The sequence below is a fragment of the Bactrocera latifrons genome, unplaced genomic scaffold, assembly GCF_001853355.1.
Source record: "Bactrocera latifrons isolate USDA-ARS-PBARC rearing strain unplaced genomic scaffold, ASM185335v1 scaffold_1, whole genome shotgun sequence".
Classification (NCBI taxonomy): Eukaryota; Metazoa; Arthropoda; class Insecta; order Diptera; family Tephritidae; genus Bactrocera; species Bactrocera latifrons.
The window spans coordinates 4,731,679-4,752,444 of record NW_017534407.1 but is presented as its reverse complement, the minus strand read 5'-3'; the positions used below and the strand labels follow the sequence as shown (position 1 = coordinate 4,752,444).

The following is a 20,766-nucleotide window of genomic DNA, read 5'->3' as shown; positions in this document are numbered from 1 at the left end:
TTTTATAAAATCGTAAATATATGTTTTTTTAATTAAAAAAATTTCATATCTGAATTTTGACAAGAAATTTGACGACTTACTTAGAAAAATATTCACAATATTCAGTCATTATAATAAACGCAAAAAAAAAAAAAAATAATAATAATACAAATAGCATGATATAGAAATAGTTAATGATATGTAATTTGAATATTTATTTTTCTATTTAAACCTCTTTACTCGTGTTCTTGCCGAATTAGCATTATTCCTCTCAGATAACATTCGCTAATGTTGTTTATAAAACCCCATTTTGCCTCCCTGCAAGCTAGAGACTTTAACTGGATGTATCACATAAGCACACATATGCAAATACGTATATGTGACGAATATACATATATATTTATATATACAAATATATTCATATAATTATATTTACATATACCATATACTATATGCTATATATATAAACGCAAAAACCTTGAGAGCCGCGCAATTGTCCTTTAGGCGCGCTATGGGCGAGAAATCAACACAACAGCTCCCATCCCACACGCATATACGTAAACATGCATTATTCACGCATAGTTAACACTACTGCTGCTTCTTATTTTTTTGGTTTTCTTTGTTGCTGTAAAATCCTCCAAATATGCCTATGCCTACATAATTCAACTCATGCCCTAGCAACTAGGCTGCCAAATAGTCAGAAGGTAATTGGAGAAGCAGTAAATGCTAGACAAAGCATGTGCGCGACGAGTCAATATATCGATAATACTGCTGTTGTTATTGTAGTGGTTAGTCGGCGTTATATATCATTAGTCATAATTTGTGGCTATTTACAGTATATTTGTTGGTCAAATAGTTACAGCCTGTTTGGCAGACAGCAGAAAACAGCCAACTATAAAAAGATGTTAAAACTTGGAAGAACATTTGACGAGCGGCTTAGAAAACAGGCTACAAAAATATTCTGCTGCGAAACCTGTTTCGATCTTAAGTTAAAACCTTTAAACAACCGGCGGCTAAAGCCAACATCAGCGACGCTCGCCTAACAGTTGCTGCTGCTCAAAGCGCTCTTGCAACGCTTAAGCAACAACAAGTGCCTGCAACCACTATACCTGCAACAACAAGTGAGTTTGTTGAACAACACTCAATTTCATGACTGCAACGCATGCCAGACAAGAGTTTGTGTGCCTGCGCCTAGAATGCCGCAAACGGTCAGCAACTTGTTGTCCACAATTGCCGCAGTTGTTGTTGTTGTTATTGTTTGCATATTATTTTCTACTATTTTTTGCGCTTGTTTAAAGCTATTTAATTTCATGTTCTTGCGCCTATGTAATGGCGAGCGCGAGGTTGCTGCATCGACGTCAACAACGCCATCACCGCGTCGAACGGCTTGCCAGCGGCGGGTGGTAAAGCGAATGTGTTAACAACAAACGCTCGCCGGCGTCACGCTTCCACTGGCAGCATGTAAAGCTGGCACTTGTATATTTTCTTAACAGCCTTTTTGTTTTGTTTTTGCTGCAAGCGTTTTGCGCATGCGCGTGCGCTTTCGCCATTATGCCGGTGTGCGCATGCAAGTTTAGTGCAAAAACGCCCGCGCCGCTTGTCTACTGCGTTGGAGGGGTGCGCACAGGTGTGGGCGGTTGGCTGGTTAGAGCGGCTTAACGGCTTAGCATGCGCGTGTGCGCTGTGAAGGTTGCTGCTGCGCTTGCTGGCTCGTTGCTTGTTAAGCGTGGCAAAGGCGACGATGCGCGAGACAGCGTGTCTTTTGGCGCATTAGCTGTTTGATGGCTTTCAAGAGATTTTACTGTTTTCTATTGTATTGTTGTTGTTTTTGCTTTTGTTTCTAACGCGTTTATTTAGCCAATCTGCGCGCACCGCATACCAAGCGGTCATCAAGCGTCGTTTTAGTTGTGATTTAATTGTTGTTGTTACTTTTGTTTTTGTTTTGTTGTTGTTGTAATGCGTTTGCGCGACTCACCTTCAGCGCGGTATGTGGTAGCAGCAGTAGCGCTCACTTTAGCTGTGGCTTTAAGCGTCAACAGCGTGTCCTCTTCGCATCTTCTTGGTGGAGTTGTTGTTCCATTTTAGTAATAACATTGCTTGTTGTTGTATTTTTGTTATGCGCTCATGTTTTTTTTGCTTAAGCGCGCATGTGTGGCGGACAGTGATTGATTAAGTGTTAGCGACGCTTCAAAACATGATTATCCTACAAATACAACAGCGCGCGCACACACACACACATTGTAAATATACTTTCAAAATATACATACCAGCATGTACTATATGTATATTATATATAGTATCGCGCATATTTATTATATTTATGAATGTTGCGCTGCGAGTTTGTGTCTTAAGTCTTTCGTTCCATCGTGTCGCCTTGCATGTTATGAAACAGCTAAAAGAAATTGAATGCTGCCACCCTCAAAATATCCAGTTACACATACACAAGCACACATTTAACACACACATATAATATTTTTTGTGCGCATTCATTAATGATTTTAATTTCTAATTAGCCTTTGGTGGGTCTCCTGTTTGCTTAATTGTTGTTGTTACTCAAGCGGCACACAAGTTTGGTGGGCGTGTCTCCATGTGCGTGTTTCACTCTATCGTTGTTGTTGTCTTTGCGCTTTGTTTGGTTTTTTCGGCGGCTAACATGCAACAAGTTGTTTGGAAAACACTTACCTCCAAGCACACACACACGCACACACACACATTTCAGCAAATCATTACGAATATACACACATATTTTCAGCGTTTTGTACCTTCGTTTACCTTTTCTAAGCTATTTGTTAGCCGTTCGTTGCTGCGGGGCATTGTGGGCGTGCATGCGCTCGTTGCTTTTCGCTATGCTAATGCACACCCGCGCCAACGCCCGCCGCTCTACTACATATGTATGTGTATTTCTAACACCAGCGTTCAGCCCATTTCGTCCAATTTGTATTTGATTTTTGTTTTTTTGTTTTTTTTTTTTGCTTGGGTCTCTAGCTCCTTCGACGCCCCGTTTGGCTTAAATTCTTCACCGCGCAGGTAGCCTATGCAGATCAGCGCTAAAAAAAAGCGAGTTGTACTCGCTTGTTCGTTCGTTTGTTAGCTAATTAAGAAAATTAAAGCGTTTAGCGCTAATGATTAATGACTTGCGCTTGCGTGCAATGCCCACACTGCTAGATGTTGGTGTTCGTGTTTTGGGATTTTGAAAAGTGGTTTGCTAAGCGCTAATATTTTTTGTGTGTTTGGAAATTCAGTAAAGAAATTTATTATCGATTTATGCTAAATAGCTTCATATATGAACAGTTTTAAAAGTCGTTTTGGAGATTTATAAATATTTTGTATGTTTGGTAAGATCCACTTTTAACAAGCCAAGTGATGCTTCAGCTTTGCGTGAAGCATGCCTTCATCTGAACACCTTTTTAGCTGTATGAAATTGTTAAATCAATATGTGAGCGAAAAGTTGTTGCCTACATCTTGGCATAAACACTGATTTAAATAAAAATTAAGTAGTAAATATTATTAAAAATGCGACAAAGCCAGTAAATAATAATTTTAAGTACAAAAGGAATTAGCTTCAGCGTAACTCTCTTACTTTTTATGAAGTCTGTATATACAGAGTTGACATAAAAATGTTGCCTACATTTTGGGGCAAAGTCGAAATAAGAAAAATTGCTACAAATCATAGGCATAAAAATTTTAACTTAAAAAAAAAATCAAATTGTATTTTCATTACATTTGCATTGAATTAGCATTTTTTTGCAGTTAAAATGCTGATACCTAGGCATTTTCGCAATTTTGGATATTATAGATTTGCGCCAAAATGTAGGCAACATTTTTAACTAAATTCAGATATTACAAAAACCTTAAACCAAAAAACGTCTTGCATTTACTAATATTTATCTTTCCTTCCTCTTCTAATTGCAGACAACCCACGCCGCCTGAAAATGCTTTACACAGCACAAATTAACAGCAACTTCAAGTAATTGTGGTAAGTTAACTAAAATTGGTAACTAAGAAATATTTTCGTAGTATAGTTTTAATCAATTGCCTATAAGCATATACAAAAAACCGCGCTTTGAATGGTAACACTTGGTAAATTCCACGCGCGCTTGCCAAAAATGGCTGACGCACGCCAAACAACTTACCGCTGCAGCCTAAAGTGTAACAAACGCTCGCGCTATGTGCACCATATGAGTGATAAGGCAGCGCAAACACCTATCTCATTAAAATATTTGAAGCGCACTTCGACTTATTAGCACGTCGCGCGCATCGTTTGCTTTATTATAAATGACGCGCCTAATTTCGAGGCATCGCCCGCATGCGCGCGCGTGCCCATTCGCCGCACACAAATTTCTGATGTATGCAGCAGCGCGTCTATTTTCCGGCATCACTCAGCTGCGCGCCAAATATGCGCGTGCATGCATGCCACATACACACAGTCGCTTGTCGCAGCTAAGTCAGTTAATCGCGCTGCTTACGCACTGCCTGCCTACCGGGCAATGTCATGACCATAAACGTGTCGGGCTTCATAAATCTTTCTTCCACTTTACGCTGACAATCAAGCGGGGCTGACAAAGCGTCGCTCTGTGCACAACATGTGTTTTCAGTGCGAACAAGTGCAGTGCGCGCTTGTCACTGTGACAGCTCATAACACTCGTCACAGCGCGTCACATTGCTTGGCTCCCTGCAAGCGACGCGACGCTTGACTAAGTAATATTATAAAAAAAAAATATATATAAAAAATATATAAATAAATAACTGCAAATAAACAGCTTTAAAAGCAACAGCATCACTATAACCTCCTGTTTAAACCGCTGCCAAGTAGGAGCAGACGAGGCCAACTGGCATCCAAGCGCATCAACGTTTCGCTGTTTGTATGTGTTGCTTCGTCGTCTACAACAATGCAACAATCAAATTGCGCTGCTGCGAAAAGGCGAAAAATTCCATAGTCCACGCCAAATACAGGCGCACAACATGGGCTCAACTGCTGTCTGTGCTAAACTTTTCTACGCTGTCCGCCCGCCACAATGCAATTCACCTGCTCCTCAGCCGCGCGCTACTGCTGCTATTGACGCGGCGACGCGCCTTTCCTCGTTTGGCCAGTTGATTCTAATCGTTGACTTTGTCATTTTCAGGCACTTACCCCCACACACACACATGTATACATACATTTATTTATAGTCTGCTGTCGATTTTTACATGTTTGTAACTCATGGCATGCCGTAAGCGGCAAGCATGGCTTTTTTTTTTTGCTGCGCTTTGCTTCTATGCACATTGATGCTACGCGAAGATTAGTGACATCAAAATTTTACTGTTTAATTTTCAACTAATTGCAAATATTTGCAAAACTATATAAAAAGTGAGAGAATCATTTGACGATCTAGTGCTTAATAGCCGCGCGTTGCATTCGCGATTCGTCAACAAATTGCCACGCTAAATGCAGCTATCGAAAAATCATGAATTTATGGAATTGTGGCAAGTATCTGTCATCACTGCGTGACACACAGTGCACAGTGCAGCTTATCTGCAACGTCCACCTATAAATGTAGTAATATTCGCTTGAATTGGCAATTTTACCGCATGACCTTCCAGTTGCGCGCTAGCAACGGAGACATTGAGAAATGGAAAAAAAGAATTAATAAAAATAGTAAAAAAGCAATAGCAGTCTACGCAATGCATTGGAGTTGAAAAAGTTGCACTGTTGACATGGCGTGCCATTGAAATTTTGCTGCTGCCACAAAGTTTTGGACAGATTGCCAGTTTTGTCAAACAACAACTTGTTGCTGTTATGATCTAAGCGACGCGATATTATGTTGTACACATACAGGCTTAACTATAGCTATCTGTTTGCTATGTATTCGTTTATAGCTATTTGTATTTTGTAAATTTTGTTGCCATTTTATGGTATTTGCTTTAGATATATTTACTTTAAATCACTTGACATTTGGTCGCTTTGATTTTGTTGATGTCCCACAATCGCATTCAAGACTGATTGCTTCTGACAGTTTCTATTTTTCAATGCAAGGCTGTTGTTACAGCCTCTTTCTCTTCACACCTACACGCGCTGTTAATCGTAGCTACGCACTTTGTGCAAACTGCTGGAAGCGTCTAAATGTGACTAGTAATCTACTTGTTTATAAAAATATGCATCGAAAAACTTAATTTTGAGGTTAGTCTATAATTAAGACCTAAAATGTTCATATTTTGGATCATTCAACTTTAGCTGATTATCGCATTCGAATTTCTTAATTTTATTATTCGCTACATCATACGAGTATTGCATATATGTAGCACTAAATTTTCAGCTTCCGCTGTCAGATATAAGCAATATATAATCATTATAACCACTTTAAAACCAATATATAACCATTTTATAATCAATTCTCTTTTTTTTTCAATGGGAGTGGTGACTTAGGTGACGATATTATTAATTATATGATAGTTTATTGAGATTTCAGAGGAAATTCGTAAATATTTGCCAATTATAAATATATTTTTTCTTACGTAAATTTAAGGCCGCTTACGCGTGTACCGATTAAAACCACTAAACATATACGTGATTTACGTAAAATGTATAATTAGTGGGGTTTATTGTTGATAATTGAACAGTGCACAGTAATAATTTTTAATATAGTTCATTCAATATTAAATATACATTCAGCGAGCTACAAAATGAACTTTCGTTTGAGCCGCTGAGTCAAGTAATATAGACTCAGCACTCATTAAACACGTAAATGTCTTTCAGTACTATAAAAGTCTTGCTATAATTAAAAGAATCTTGTCTTATTCAAAGAATAATTTTGTAAGTACTCAGTGGAACTTCTACAATTATACCGAATGTCCCCGGGTTCCATCTACGTGGACAGGGATCGCATCACCCCAATCGCGAAATCCAAAAAATCTCAGTAAATGATTGAAAAAGTTTAGTAGCTGCTTTGGCAACAAAATTGATCTAAGTGCAAATATATTATATTTTTAATTAAATAACGCTAGCTAAAACGATTTAAGTGAAAAGTAGGCGTTCATTACCTACATATATGCGGTCTCCACCAGTTCACAGATAAGAAATTATCTACTACACCAAGTTACTGGTATCTTTACACAAATATTTGGCATGTTTTGTTTTTTATCGCTGACAGCATTTAACCGAATTGCATTTAATTACTCATTCTACTTACTAAATAACATATATTTAATTTCACATATATTAACTTTCTTAAATATGAAGTACACATGGAGGCGATACACGATATACGCCTATTTGTAGACTAATTAAAACATAAAGCAATCAGCCCTTGTATATTTGCTATTTGGAAGCATGCAACAATGAAAGGATTCGGTTGATAGTGTGGTCTATGAGTTAAAATTTTACGAAAACGAAAACTCAATATAACTTTTTCTACAAGGCCACCTAAAAAGCGAAAATATCTACAGTTCTGAACTTTAAATATGGCGTTAGGTGTAAATAAATAAAGAGTTACACAATGAGACGTTGTAGTAGTAAGTAAAATTATGAGTAGTTAGTGTGAAGTATTTGTACGAGTTTATTCAAAAATTTGTGATGCAAAAAGTGAGGTTAGTCATTGTGTGAATTATTATGATGTTATAGAATATGCTTTGTCAGTGAGTGATATCAGTAAATGAATTTATAATTTTATTGTTAATGTTCTATAAAGTTAAGTCTTATGAGAGAACGTGTCATAAAATTTATAAAACACCACAAAATTAATAAAAAATTCATAAAATGTAAAAATATCAAAACAGAAATTTAAGAAATATAACAAAAAAATAATATATTTCAAAAGATCACTAAATTAATAACATAAAAAGTAAATTTAAAAAATATCAAACTATTAACAAAAAAATTGGGGAAAATTTTGGGGATATGAAACATAAAATTTATAAAAGAACAAAAAATTAAGAAAAAATTATTAAAATGAAAAAATATCAAAAATATAAATAAATTTGAGAAATAGTAAATTTTAAAAATATCAAAAAAAAAAAAAAAATTATAAAACAATTAAATAAAAAAAAAACTATTATGACTTGATTTTCAAAATTTTTGGTGTTAAAAAGCCTTAAATCTAATAAAATATTAAAAAAATTGCTATTTTACGAACGAAACAAAGCCTTCTCGGCACACAAAAAAAAAAAAACAAAACAAAAGAAACAATTAAATAAAAGTGAAATAGCAAATGTTGCTAATAAAAATGCTTTTGGTGGCTACAAAGTGGCAAGTAGCGATTAAGGTCAAATGTGTGTAATTTGACTGGCAGCAAAACACAACGCGGACACATAAAAATATTAAAAACAACAAAAGAAAAAGTTTGAAAAAGTGAACAACAACATTAACAACATATGAGTACACAACACGCACACACTTACAAAGGCACATTTTTTTGTTTGTTGTTTAACAAATTGTTTTTTGAAATTGTTATTTGCATGTACTTGCGTCAGTTACTTTTTGCTCCTTAATTTCATGAATGTTACATTTCAAAGTAATTTTAAAGTAGCACAGTGTGCATGCGCCGCGTCCCGCTCCATGCCACAGCACGCCACTTCACTTCATTTCACTTTTTTACTTCAATTTTGGCAATAAAATTATTTTATTTAAATGTTTGTACTCCGCCTCTGACGAGTAACAACAAATTCAACAAACAACAACAACAGCAAAGTGAAAATTTGCTGACGTCTGACAGTTGACCGTTGCTTAGTTGCAACAACAGCGGCGTGAACATGAGAAGTACTTACTTTTTAACAGCGTCACCACAAACACCAACTCCAACAACCCCGCTAACAACACAAGCAACAACACCAACAAACAGTCGCCAAAACATTTCAATTTTCATTCACACATAAATTAAATTGTAACTGCAATTGTTAATTGCTGTTCTTGTTGTCGCATAATTTTTTTTTTTTGTTTTTGCTTTTTGTGACCAGCAGACATTTACATTTCACTTTAACGACAATTGTCGAAGTACATAAGTAATACTGCGTGCAAATAGTGCTGCCCTCATTAGTGGCGTTTGTGCTGATGTGACAATTTTTGTTGGTGGCGCCACCCAGCGCTCTTGGCGACTGCAATTCTTCGTTTTATTAATGATTTGCCGACTTTGATTGATATTTTTGAATTATAAATATTGCTAGCGCGTTGCAGCAGTGGTGTTTTATTTCTTTATAGCTACTAAAATTTTATTAATAAAACGCTGCTTCGTTGGCGATTATGAAATGTGTGAATTGATATTGAATAACTGTAATTGTGGCATTAAATTTCACACATTTTCACATTTTTTATTACTTTTATGCAACCGTTGCAGATACGGTGGCCTACAGCACATATATAATTACAAATTATGCTCGAATACAAATTTAACGAAGAAGGTACTTTAAGACATGTCCGTTTTTAAGTTATTATAAAAAAAAAAAAAATCAGTACAAAAGCAATGTCAAAGTACTGGAGGAATTTTAAAAAGCATTAAGTTTGCTACTACAAGCATTGCAGATGTTTAAATAGAGAGGTATACATATAGGCGACAATCGATATTACGGAAGCAGTGAGCAGTGCTCCGAAACCATAAGTTGTAGTTGTACCGATAAGATATAGGAAGACATACATATGTAGCACCAAAGAGCATATCGTCCATATGACTCGAGTCAATAAGTAATGGGAAGGCGAAGGTTCCACTTCCGTGAATATATATGTACACACCGAAAAGATATGGGAAGACAAACGTAGCATAGAAGAACAAGACGTCGGTATGAAAAAGCGGGATCTAGGAACTTTTGTGACGAGGAACTATGGTTAATAAGTAAAGCGCAAGCGATGAAACTATTTATGGTAATTTACGTTTATGTTTGGACAACGATAGCTGAAATTGTATATTTCGTCTATAATTACGATTATATTTGGTGTATACCAGCTGAAAAAAAAAAAAGAAAACACAACAACACGAGGAATAAATGATATATGTAGAGTAATATGTGATATCAGTTGAAAGGTATAAGTGCAGGAAGAAAAAGGACTTAAAGAACAAAATATACTTACTGTAGATAATGTAGTTTATTCAACAAAAAAATATGTTGCCTACATTTAGGATGCAATTTTCCAAATTTGTACAACCAACCACAGTAAAATTCTCTAACTGCATGCTATGTTATTGTTGAGCAACGAAAATTTCGGTAGATGTTCTGTGCTGAGCTATAAACCTCACTTCTACAAGAGTGGTGAACCTTTCATCTCGTTCCTACTTACGTGGTTTTAATTACCAGTCGGCATCTTCAGGGAGGGTTCAGCGGAGGTGTTTTGCCGCAAAGTATATATACCGCGCATTAAATTTAGGGTTCAAAGATAAGGTGTTGCCTACATTTAGGATGAAAGGTTTGTTATATCAGGACCACGGGTGAAGTACAGAAGCAAATAAAGAAAAGCGACTAGAAAAATAAAGAAAAAATATTTATAAAATAAATTTAATTTGCTGTAAACAATAAAATGTTGCCTACATTTAGGATCATATTAAAACGTAAGACAAAAAAAAATTAAACAAAATATGCATTGTAGGAAGCATAAAAGCGAATAGAAGGAAACGATTAATTTCATGCAATTTGGCATTCTCCTACAGTACCACACTCCCTTGTTTCGCATACTTAAATAGAGATCATATAACAGTAAAAATCTTTTTATTGCTCCTTCAATTACGACATTCGTTTCTTATTTTCCAACTCAAAATCATAACGTTCAAACTGCAATTACAGAAATATTCACTTGCCACAATGCGAATCAAAGGAAAATTATGCACTTCCCCTTCTAAAGGCTTTTTGACCAACAGCTACTAACTCATAACAACTGTCCATATATTAATTATTGTGTTTAAGTGGCACGCTTATTGTACCAGTACATTATCGGCGTGCGGTCATCGCTGGCCAACGACCAGCGATCAGCGCGTAGCGGCAGCCCAGCATGCAACTGCCTGAGCGCTATAAATGGACCGTGAACAAGTGGCGCACAAAGCTATTAGACACGCACACACACATACACAAAGCAAAGCTAAACAAATACAAATATAGAAATGCAGACAGTCTAAGACGCAGACGGCAGGCGGCAGACAGGCAGGCGGCCTACGAAATTGGCGTTTGGCCGGCAGGTTGGCCGCCTCGTTGACCGGTTGATCGGCTGCAACTGTCGCGGCGGCAGGCAAATTTAGCGAATTCACCAAATTTGCCGCGGCAGCTAACGTGCGATTATCGCAATTATGTTGTATTTGATATGCTAATTAATTTTGTGCAAAGCTGCCGAGATGGCTCGGCATTGCAAGCTCAGTCGCAGTCGCAGCCGCCTTATTGTGCGCTGTCAATAAGCACTGCTCGTTTGCTGGCTTTTGTTGCACCAAGCCGCATTTGGTGTTCACTCTTTATGGATAATGACATTTTTCGGCTGCAACTATACGAAAATAATTCACTTTGCTGTATTATTTGTTGTTGTCGTGTTTGTTTCGCTGCGGCTTTGTGGCAGTTCATTTAGGCGAATTAACATTTTAATTTATGCAATCGGGATTTGGCGTTGTGATTTGCTGTTTCGTATTCATTATTTATGGCTATAGTTAACTGTCGTTGTGAGTGTGTTGTTGTTTTTGTATTTGTTTATTATTCTCACCCATTGGCAACACCGTGTGCATTTGCATATCCCAATGCTTATCGCCACAGCACTTTGTTTGATCTTGTTTTGTCATTAGGGCATTCCGCTTTTGCTTTTCGCCACCGTTTCGGTGTGTTTCCTTGTATGTGACAGTGTGACAGTGTGTTTGTGTTTTGTTTTGTCAGCCGATAGCTACAAGTGTTAATTGACTTGTAATTTTACACCTTCTCTATGTTCGCAGAAATAGTATGGAATTAATTTTTTTTTTTTTTTTATTTAGTTGGGGGAAACTGGTCATATGACATTTTTTCTACCGTATATATGTATGTAGAACGCTGATAATAATCGACAGTAGAAGCTTTCTCTTGCCTTGAGTGGAGCCCCGTTTTTGGCTATTAGTTTGGTAAGTTGACAGGTGATTTTCGCTGCCTTTCCTGCGGTGTGCTAGATTGGCTATTGTTTCCAGAAAGTCAGTCTGTTGTCTAGTCTTACGCCTAGTTAGTTTGCTGCTTTTTGTATCCTAAGAATACACCTAATCGTTGGCATACTCATTTCGCGGCCTATGTGCATATTTGTTAGCATTATGAGCTGTGTGTTTTCCGTAACGCCCTGGAGTTTGTTTGAGTCGAGTCATGCTTGCGTCCGTATCATGACCTGGTTAAGCTGTCTTCGCGCCTCTTCTGTGTCTCGTACTGTAATTACTGCTGAAACATTGTTCTCGTAGCTATGTAAGTACGATACGTCTGGCATTTCGCGTTTTAGTTTAGAGTTGGGGTTGATGCTACACAAGTCTGTTTGCACTGCTCCTGATGTGACCCGTATCTGTCTTGATGTTTGGTTCAGCAGTTTTCTGTTACTAAGCTAGCTCTGAGGTAGTCGAGGACTTTAAAGCTTTTTGACTGTCGATCATATCCACCCATCTAGCGCTGTTGAAGGTATTTCGCACATCTAAAGTCGCCAGAAATACTGTATTTATGCCATCTACGCTGTGCATGCCGCTACACTTTAGGTCTAAAGCCGTGTTGTCTAGGGGTGAGACTTCCAGCTTCGTTGATAGTCGCTTCGGGACTGGCTTGAAATAGCCATTCAGTAGAGCTTTCCCGCGGTACGAAGAATGTTTAGTGGACGGTATGCTGATGGCAAGTTGGAACATACTTTTCCCTTACTGATTAGTACCAGTCGTTGCTTTTTCTAGGGTTCAGGGTATATTTTGAATTCGAGGCAGGCGTTGTACGTAATCAATAGTATTGTGGATCAATCTGCACCGTTTAATTTCAGGATTTCTGCTGCGATTCAGTCCGGGAGCGGTGATTTTTTGGTATTGCGCGTGTCAGTGGGGGTGAAGTAGCGGATTTGTGGAAGTCTTAGGGTCTGTTCAGACTTTTCAATTTTATTTATTTTATTTTAGTTTTTATCTTCAACTATATTTGAATTCAATTCAGTAATAAATAATAGAATGAAAATAGCATACTTGTGAGGTAAACATAATATAAAAATTTTAAAACGGTTTTTTCTCAAAATAAAAATAAAAAAAATAAAAAAAAATAAAAATAAAAAAAAATATGGCAACTTTCGTTTCTAGACCACCAATGATAGATAGTTCAATACTGCCCTTAACTTGATAATTTTTTTTAGTGAATAATTTTCTAGGCATAATATAAATGAGCACCGTATATCTTGTGAGCAATTTATTTTATAAGAAAAAACTTAACTTTTTATTGAAAAAAAGTTGTTGCTGCTTTTTTATTTTCACTTGCGCTTTGCATTTTAATGTCGCTCTTCCGCTGGCTAATAAACATTTGCGACTTCATTTAAATTTCAAATAGACTTTTGCGGTCGACAACCGACTAAGGAAGTGCTACTTACATACAAACATATGTATATATAATATATGTATATATCATACACACATACATACATATAGCACTTAAGCAAATCAAATTTTGCGGTCAAATACTTTGTAATGCCATTTCTGGAATAAATACATATACATATATACATACATAAGTATATATATATATATATATATACATATATATAGCTTCCACGTGTAAAATAATTATGCGAAAATACCGAAAGTGCCAGAACTGCGTCGACTTCCACGCGTAATCGTAGAAAAGCACGTGTTGAGAGCAAGCAACACACACACACATATATATAATCACATACATGCATACAACCACGATATATGTAAAAAACGCTAATTTAATCGCACACCGAACGCTGTTAGGCGCAAAGCGGACATTGAAATCTCGTGTACCATTAGTGTTATTGTCTTTTGCTGGCGACACACTGCAGCAACACCGCAACGCCACAGCTGCCACAAACAAATCAGTTAAAGCTGCAAGCTTAATAATCTATTTAAAGACAAAGTTGCGGTGCAAAATCTTGATTTCAGTCAGAAACTATTGATTTTATTGCCATACGAATGAGGTGACAGCAACCGCAACGACAGCAGCGAGGCAGGTATAACCTTGTTGCATGCCACACACACTATATAAACACACATACGCAGCTCTAAAGTTGCTGTAGCTGCTGTCTGAGCTGCAGATTGTTGACTACACTCGCAGCTTGCATTTGAATTTGCCACTTGTTGGTGGAGTGGCACTTTGTTGCACGTTTCAGGCGAGGCGCACAAGTGGCAGGCAAGCCGCGTTGACTTGTGGCTTTTGTTTTAATGCGGGTGTTGCAGCTGAGTTGACAATATTTGCCTTTCGCTTTGCTTGCGGCCAACAAGTTGTCACTTGCCGCTGCTGCTGCTGCTGCTGCCATTGTGGCCGCTGTAAACCCTCTAATCGTACGCAAGCTGCCACAAGACCACACTCGTTTGTTTGACAGTTGCTTGGCTTGACTTTTACGCACACGCACACAAACACTCACTTGTGTGTATGTGTATGCGTCACAGCTTGGCAGACCGCGCCAACGCTTAGAACCCGATAATTAATGCGGGAGCTGTGCGTTGTGCTCTTGCAGCTGTCTGCGATTTTGAAATTATGGCCAACATAAGATTTCGCTTAGCAAATAAAATTCCATTTTATTGCTTGCGGTTTTGCATTTGAAACGCTGTTGCATGTTAGCGCGCAGCAACAACAACAGCTGCAACACACTGGCAACAAGTAGCCACGAATCAGCAACGGCGCGTATGGTGTGCGGCCAGGCGAAGGCCGGCAGGCGCAGCGACTGGGCGGCGGCATGTGAGAGTGTGGGAAAATGCAGCACGACCGCAAGGTGCGTCTGTCAAGTGATTTAATATGCCACAGCGGTCGAAAGCAGGACGCACACGCAAAGGAGGACAGCGCGCACAAGCAAATACACACAAATGAGATGTATATAAAAGCATACAAGCACACCCAGTGAAGCGGTGTCGCGGCGGCGCGCGGGCTGTTGCAGTACTTATGCGCGCTTGCCACATTCGCTAAATAAACAGGAAAACCGCAGCATAGCAGCAGTGGCGCGCACTTGTGCAGTCATAAATTCATTTAAATAACAACAACAACAATTAAAATGTACGCGCGGCAGTGTCGCGTATATATACGCGTATGAATATTCACATATACGCCTTTGTAGGAGTTCAAGGAGTAGTCAGCGTGCCAAAGGCAGATCCTTATCGCGGAGGGCAGACGGAGCAATGCGGCGTTGTATATGTAGTTACATATGTATATATATATATAGTATAAATAAGTATGTAGTTATGTGTGTATATATTTATCGCGCTCGTTGGTCAGCGCCCAGGGCGGAAGTGTTGTTGTCGCCGCGCTCATATGTGTCGCTGACAAACAGAGTGCAACATCTTGATTAGCATCGCGATGGCGGCAGCTGACAACGCGCCGCTACATAGCGCTTCGGTTTGTTGAATGCAACGTTATACGAGTATTGTCACTTCTTATTTGCCAAAAATTGCAAATTTCTTAATTTTTGTTGCATGTTTTATATATATATATTTTTTTTGTTGTTAACTAGATTGCTTACATTTCGACATCAAAAAGATATTTAGGGTTGAAATTTCAGTTAATAAGAAGAAACTATGTTTAAAATATAAAATTATGTGGACTTTGCATTGTTGCAAGCTTGTTGCAAGCAACTGCCACTTAGTTGGTGTAAGCGTTAAATTTTTTGAAAAATCGTATTATCTGTTTTGAGTCAAATTTGAGATATATGATGCAATGCAAAGATAACCAGAGTTGTATAAGACTATCCCGCAAAGTCACGCTGGTGTAAAATTATTATAAATTTCCTTTTTACGAGCTTATTTGACTCATATTCGGGTCGTATATTGATAAGGGAGTAAAAATAAAATAAATAATAGTAAAAAATTGTAGTTATAACCGACTTGTCTCATAGTTGAGATATATCATGCTAAGAAAAGGAAAATATGATTCAAACGGATGATCTCGCAAGCGTATTTATGACCTGATACTCATACTGGAGATAGATAAAAGGAAAGGAAACTGTAATTGCATAATCTGTGGCGCTATAGGCATGTTATAAAAATCATATTTATACCCCATTTGAATCACTTATCATACGTTTTATATATAGATAAGGGTATAAAAACAAATCCGCTAGATGGCGCTGGTGTGAATTTAGATGTAAAATCCTATTTATGACCGGATTTGTCTTATATTGGAGATATATAATGGAAAGGAACGCGAACAGTGGTTTGAAACAAATATTGCGCTAGGTGGCGCATGCTCTCAAATAACACTTATGTCCACATTTCATTCATATTACAGTATATATTGATAAGAAAAGCGAATCACACCTGCAAAAACCATTTCCGCTAGGTGGCGCTGGAGTCAAATGTTAAAACAAAATTTGGTATTATTCAATAAATAACTATTAATAAGAATGAGTTCAAAAGTCTTCGACTAAGTGAGACTATCAAAGCTGGTGGGCAACGTTGGAAGACTAGTACAGAAGACAGACGAGATATTGGATTCTCATTAAAATACTTCAAAACTTTTTTTCAGTTAATATCAGTTTTAATTTACGAAATATTAAATTATTATACAAACTAGCGAACAATTTTGAAACTTCCAGCAATTCTGCCGGAATCGTGGTTTGCGTCGTGGGAACCAAAACTTCATAATCTAAACTGAGTCTCTTGAGTCGGGCACACATAAAAGGAAAGGAACTAAATGCTTATAGATCAAAAACAGGCAAGTTGGCAGCATTTATCGAAAATTTTCGGAGAATACAATAGCAACAAAGCTGCTGCCACAACCACAACAACAAAGCTTACGGTTTTTCAATCCGATCGCTTGTTGAAAATAATTTATAAATAAAGTTATGCCTTTCGGAATTTACATAAAGTCCTCCACATAACTCACGCATACATATATACATACACACTCACCTTCACACACATATACGTCATACGTTTCCAACTCGTTGCCGCGCTGTCACATTGATTTCCGACAGTTTTTTGTGGCAACACTTGCTTAAATGAGCTTTTATGTAACGCCAGCAATTTGTAAAGTAGAACAACAAGAAAAGCAACAACAATAACAATAACAACAACAACAACAGTAATGACAACGAAAGCAATAGCAATTTGAACAACATGAAAGCGACACGGCACCACATGCTGATAAGGATCACCCTTCGGCGCATTCCACATGCCAAGCGGCGGCGGCGGCGGCGGCTACGTTGTGAAGTGTTGCCAACTGCCGGCACTCAGACAAACACATACACACACAGCCATGCAAAAACGCTTGCCAAAGAGGAAAGATTGCATGCTTGAGATTTTTATATAAGCAGTTGACCGTTGTTGTTGTTGCTGCTGTTATATTGCTGTAGGTGCTGCTCTTCATGCACATGTTTGCTGCAGTTGTTGGCGGCGTTGGCGGTGTTGGTGGTGCTGGCGCGTCATTTGCCTGCTGCATGTGCTTAAACTCTTTAAAAATATTTCATTCTTTCATTTGCGGATTTTTATGTGAAAAATATTTCGCTGCCGCTTTCACTGTGGCACTTTCAACATTGCCACATTTCTTTACATTCATATTTTTGTGTGTGTGTTTTCTTTTTGTGGCATATTTCATTTTTAAATTTCAAAATTCAAGAATTCGCAATTTTCGAACGTTGCCAAATTGTGCAACAACAACACGCATAACGGCAAACAACAACCCGCCAACAACTTATCAAAATTTCATAATCTAAATTGCAATTTTCTCGTTGCATCAAAATGTGCAGGCAGCAACGGGCATTTCACCTGCTTTTTGCAAAGCGAAAATAAATGAAATTTAAGTATTTCATTTACAATAATTGGGTAGGAAGAAGAAGCAGTCGAAACAGAGGAAAACTGAAAAGCAAATGAAGGTGAACATCAAAAGAGTCAAATCGTTGGCGCGAGTGTTTGGGGGCGTCATGCGGCGCGGTGAAATGCATGAGATATGAATTATTAGCACATAAATACCGTAAAATAAATATAGTGGCATTAGGGTGGTTATAAAATTTGATGAAGTTTTGAAAGTGTTTTCATAAATTTAATAGTTATAGTTGTTATAAGTATGCACGAAGATACCACTTAAAATTTTTTGCAAATATAATAATATTATGGAATAACATTAGGGTGGCATTAAATTCTAACTGGTGATTTAAACCATATTTTTCTTAATTTAACTGTCAAAGTTGATACCATCTAAATTTTGTTTTATAAATATAGTCATATTACGAAATTGCATTAGGGTGGTCCTAAATTCTCACTGCTTGTTTATAATAGATTTTTTGAATTTAATCATTATAGTTGATAACACTTATAAATGTTTATAATATGTTAATATTAAGAAAAAAATATTAGGGTAGTTCTAAATTTTGGAAGACAATTTTTCGAATTTTTTTTCAATTTAATCGTTATAGTTGATATATTTATGCACAAAGATACAACTTAAAAGCTTTTATGAATATATTAATATTATGAAATGACATTAGGGTGGTCCTATGTTCTAGAAGCAGATTTGCACATCCATCATTTTTTTAATTTAACCCTTATAATGAGTGAAGTTACCAATTATAAATTTTGGTACCAACTGCAGACAGTTAAAACTTTTTTTAACAGAGTCAAGTTTTTTTTTCACTCGAAAATACATAAATAGTTGGTTTTTTTGCGTGTTGGCTCCAAAAAAATAATATCGATATAGAATAGAAGTTACTATAATAATTTTTTTGGGTGCACAAAAAATTTTCAACTTTAACCAACATGCAACATGCTGTTACCAATTCAAAACGGGACTAAAATCGATTGCTTTCATACTTGTCCCTAAAATTTTTGATTCAGGCAGCAAAACTGCTAAATTTCCGTATAACACTTTTAAGTGCCACCCTAATTTTATTATTATTAAATTTTTTAAGTGCCACCCTAATATTATATAAAAAGCATTAATAGCTGCCTGGTTATACCAGTTGTATCCGCAGCGAAAGAAAGTTCTTTCTCAACGACGGAGGTGGTTGATATGTGGTACTTGATAAGCCAGCCAAGTTGTTAAACACGCAACAACGTGGCTTTGGTGGGTACAAGCATTGGGGGCGTACGCGCAATTTACGCAAATGGGCAGTGGCAGCGGCATAATTTAAGTCAAAGAAATTATGCTGCGACTCATTAAAAGCGGACAGTTGAATGCTGCAGCAAACGGTGCATGTAGATAAGGGCTGAGGATTTTGCAAACTTCAAAGCGCCTCAAGGATACAAAATATTAAAAAATGAATTAAAAATACATATAAAATAGAGGTATGAAAATTAATAAAATTGCGATTTAAAAAATAAAAAAAATAATTAGAAATGCTGCAACAAACTTTTAGACGCACTAAGAAAAGCTTACACCAAAAATTCGATGTTAGAGCGCTCAGCTTGCAAGCAAATACTGCAAATAATGCAAAGATTGAAAATTAAATATTTTGAAACTTTTATATATATTCGTAAATAATACAACTTGTGTAGCAAAATATGCGTATTTATTTGTTGTTGTTTTACTGGTAGACACGTATTGCCTAATGATGATTGCTAGCCCCCAAAGGTTAATATTTTAAGTAATTCGCCCTAAAGCACCAGCCGCCGCAAAAGTCAAAGTCACTACAACACACTAGCGCACACATAAGTCCGTATGTATATATAACACAACAACAACAACATAGCATGGAAAAAGCACATTTTAAGCAGTAAATGTACGCACTTGCGTAAGCGCTGCTCACTCTGCAAGCGGGCAGTTCGTTGGTAGGTGGCGGTCAACGGTCGGCACACGGCAAGCGACGCTGAGGTAATCGGTGATCGAATGTCTGAGCGACTAGCAGTTAGACCAGACATATAATTAGCATAAAATGAGGAACTTAGCTGTGCACTTAAGCCGGCGTGGTGACTTAGTGTATTAGAGGGAAGAAGAGGTGAAACGGGCGAACGAAGCTATACGCCTCACAAAAAATTAAAAATCGAAAACGAAGCTTGCAAAATCAAAAAATATTAAAAAAAAAAATGGGGAAAAACAACAAAATGAAAAGGTCAACAACAATAAAAAGTGCAAAAGCAGCAAAAAAATGAAAAAATTAAAAATCTTTTTTTTTAATTTAAAAAACAACAATAAAGGAAAAATCAGTAAAAAAGAAAAAAACAACAACAATAGTAAAAAAGTCACAAACAAAAATTGGAAAGAAAAAAAATTACAACAACAATCACCAAAAGGCCAAAAAACATTGAATATGCAAAACTTGAAAAAAAAAAAATGCTTTGGAAATGTTCGCAAAAGTGTTTTGCTTCTTTTTTCTACCTATGTTTCGCATTTTTTTCGCTCATTTATTGCTTTTGGTCTGTAGCCGTTCATTGCCTAAATGTGGCAATTAGGCACACAAATTGCCGTCAACTGTAATCGTTGTGGCAATTAATAAAGATTTTTAATTAATGTTGCAAGTTGTTTGTGACAAAGTTGGAAATTTTCTGTTGCTGTGGTTGTGGTTTTGCTTAATTTGTAATTTAAATATTTCTTGGCGATTTTTTTCCTTGTGCAGGTAAGACAATCTTTGTTTTTAATATTCTTGCATATAGTAGAAAAATAAAAATTATAACACAAAAAAATTAAATAATGATTCAAGAAAAACATAAATAAATAATACATGAACAAATTTTATTTAGAAAAAAAAAATTGAATTAAATAAAGTTAAATGTAGATTTTTTTAAATTA

General features: G+C 36.8%; 1 protein-coding gene across 1 annotated transcript in view; it reads left to right on the top strand.

The window, feature by feature from the left end:
• Window positions 1–20,766, top strand: part of LOC108965543 (zinc finger protein 865) — a 113,028-nt gene that overhangs the window by 70,104 nt on the left and 22,158 nt on the right. The window contains exon 2 of the mRNA XM_018928043.1: window positions 3,892–3,955. The gene's annotated coding sequence lies outside the window, so the exon portion shown is untranslated. The remainder of the gene's footprint in view (window positions 1–3,891; window positions 3,956–20,766) is intronic.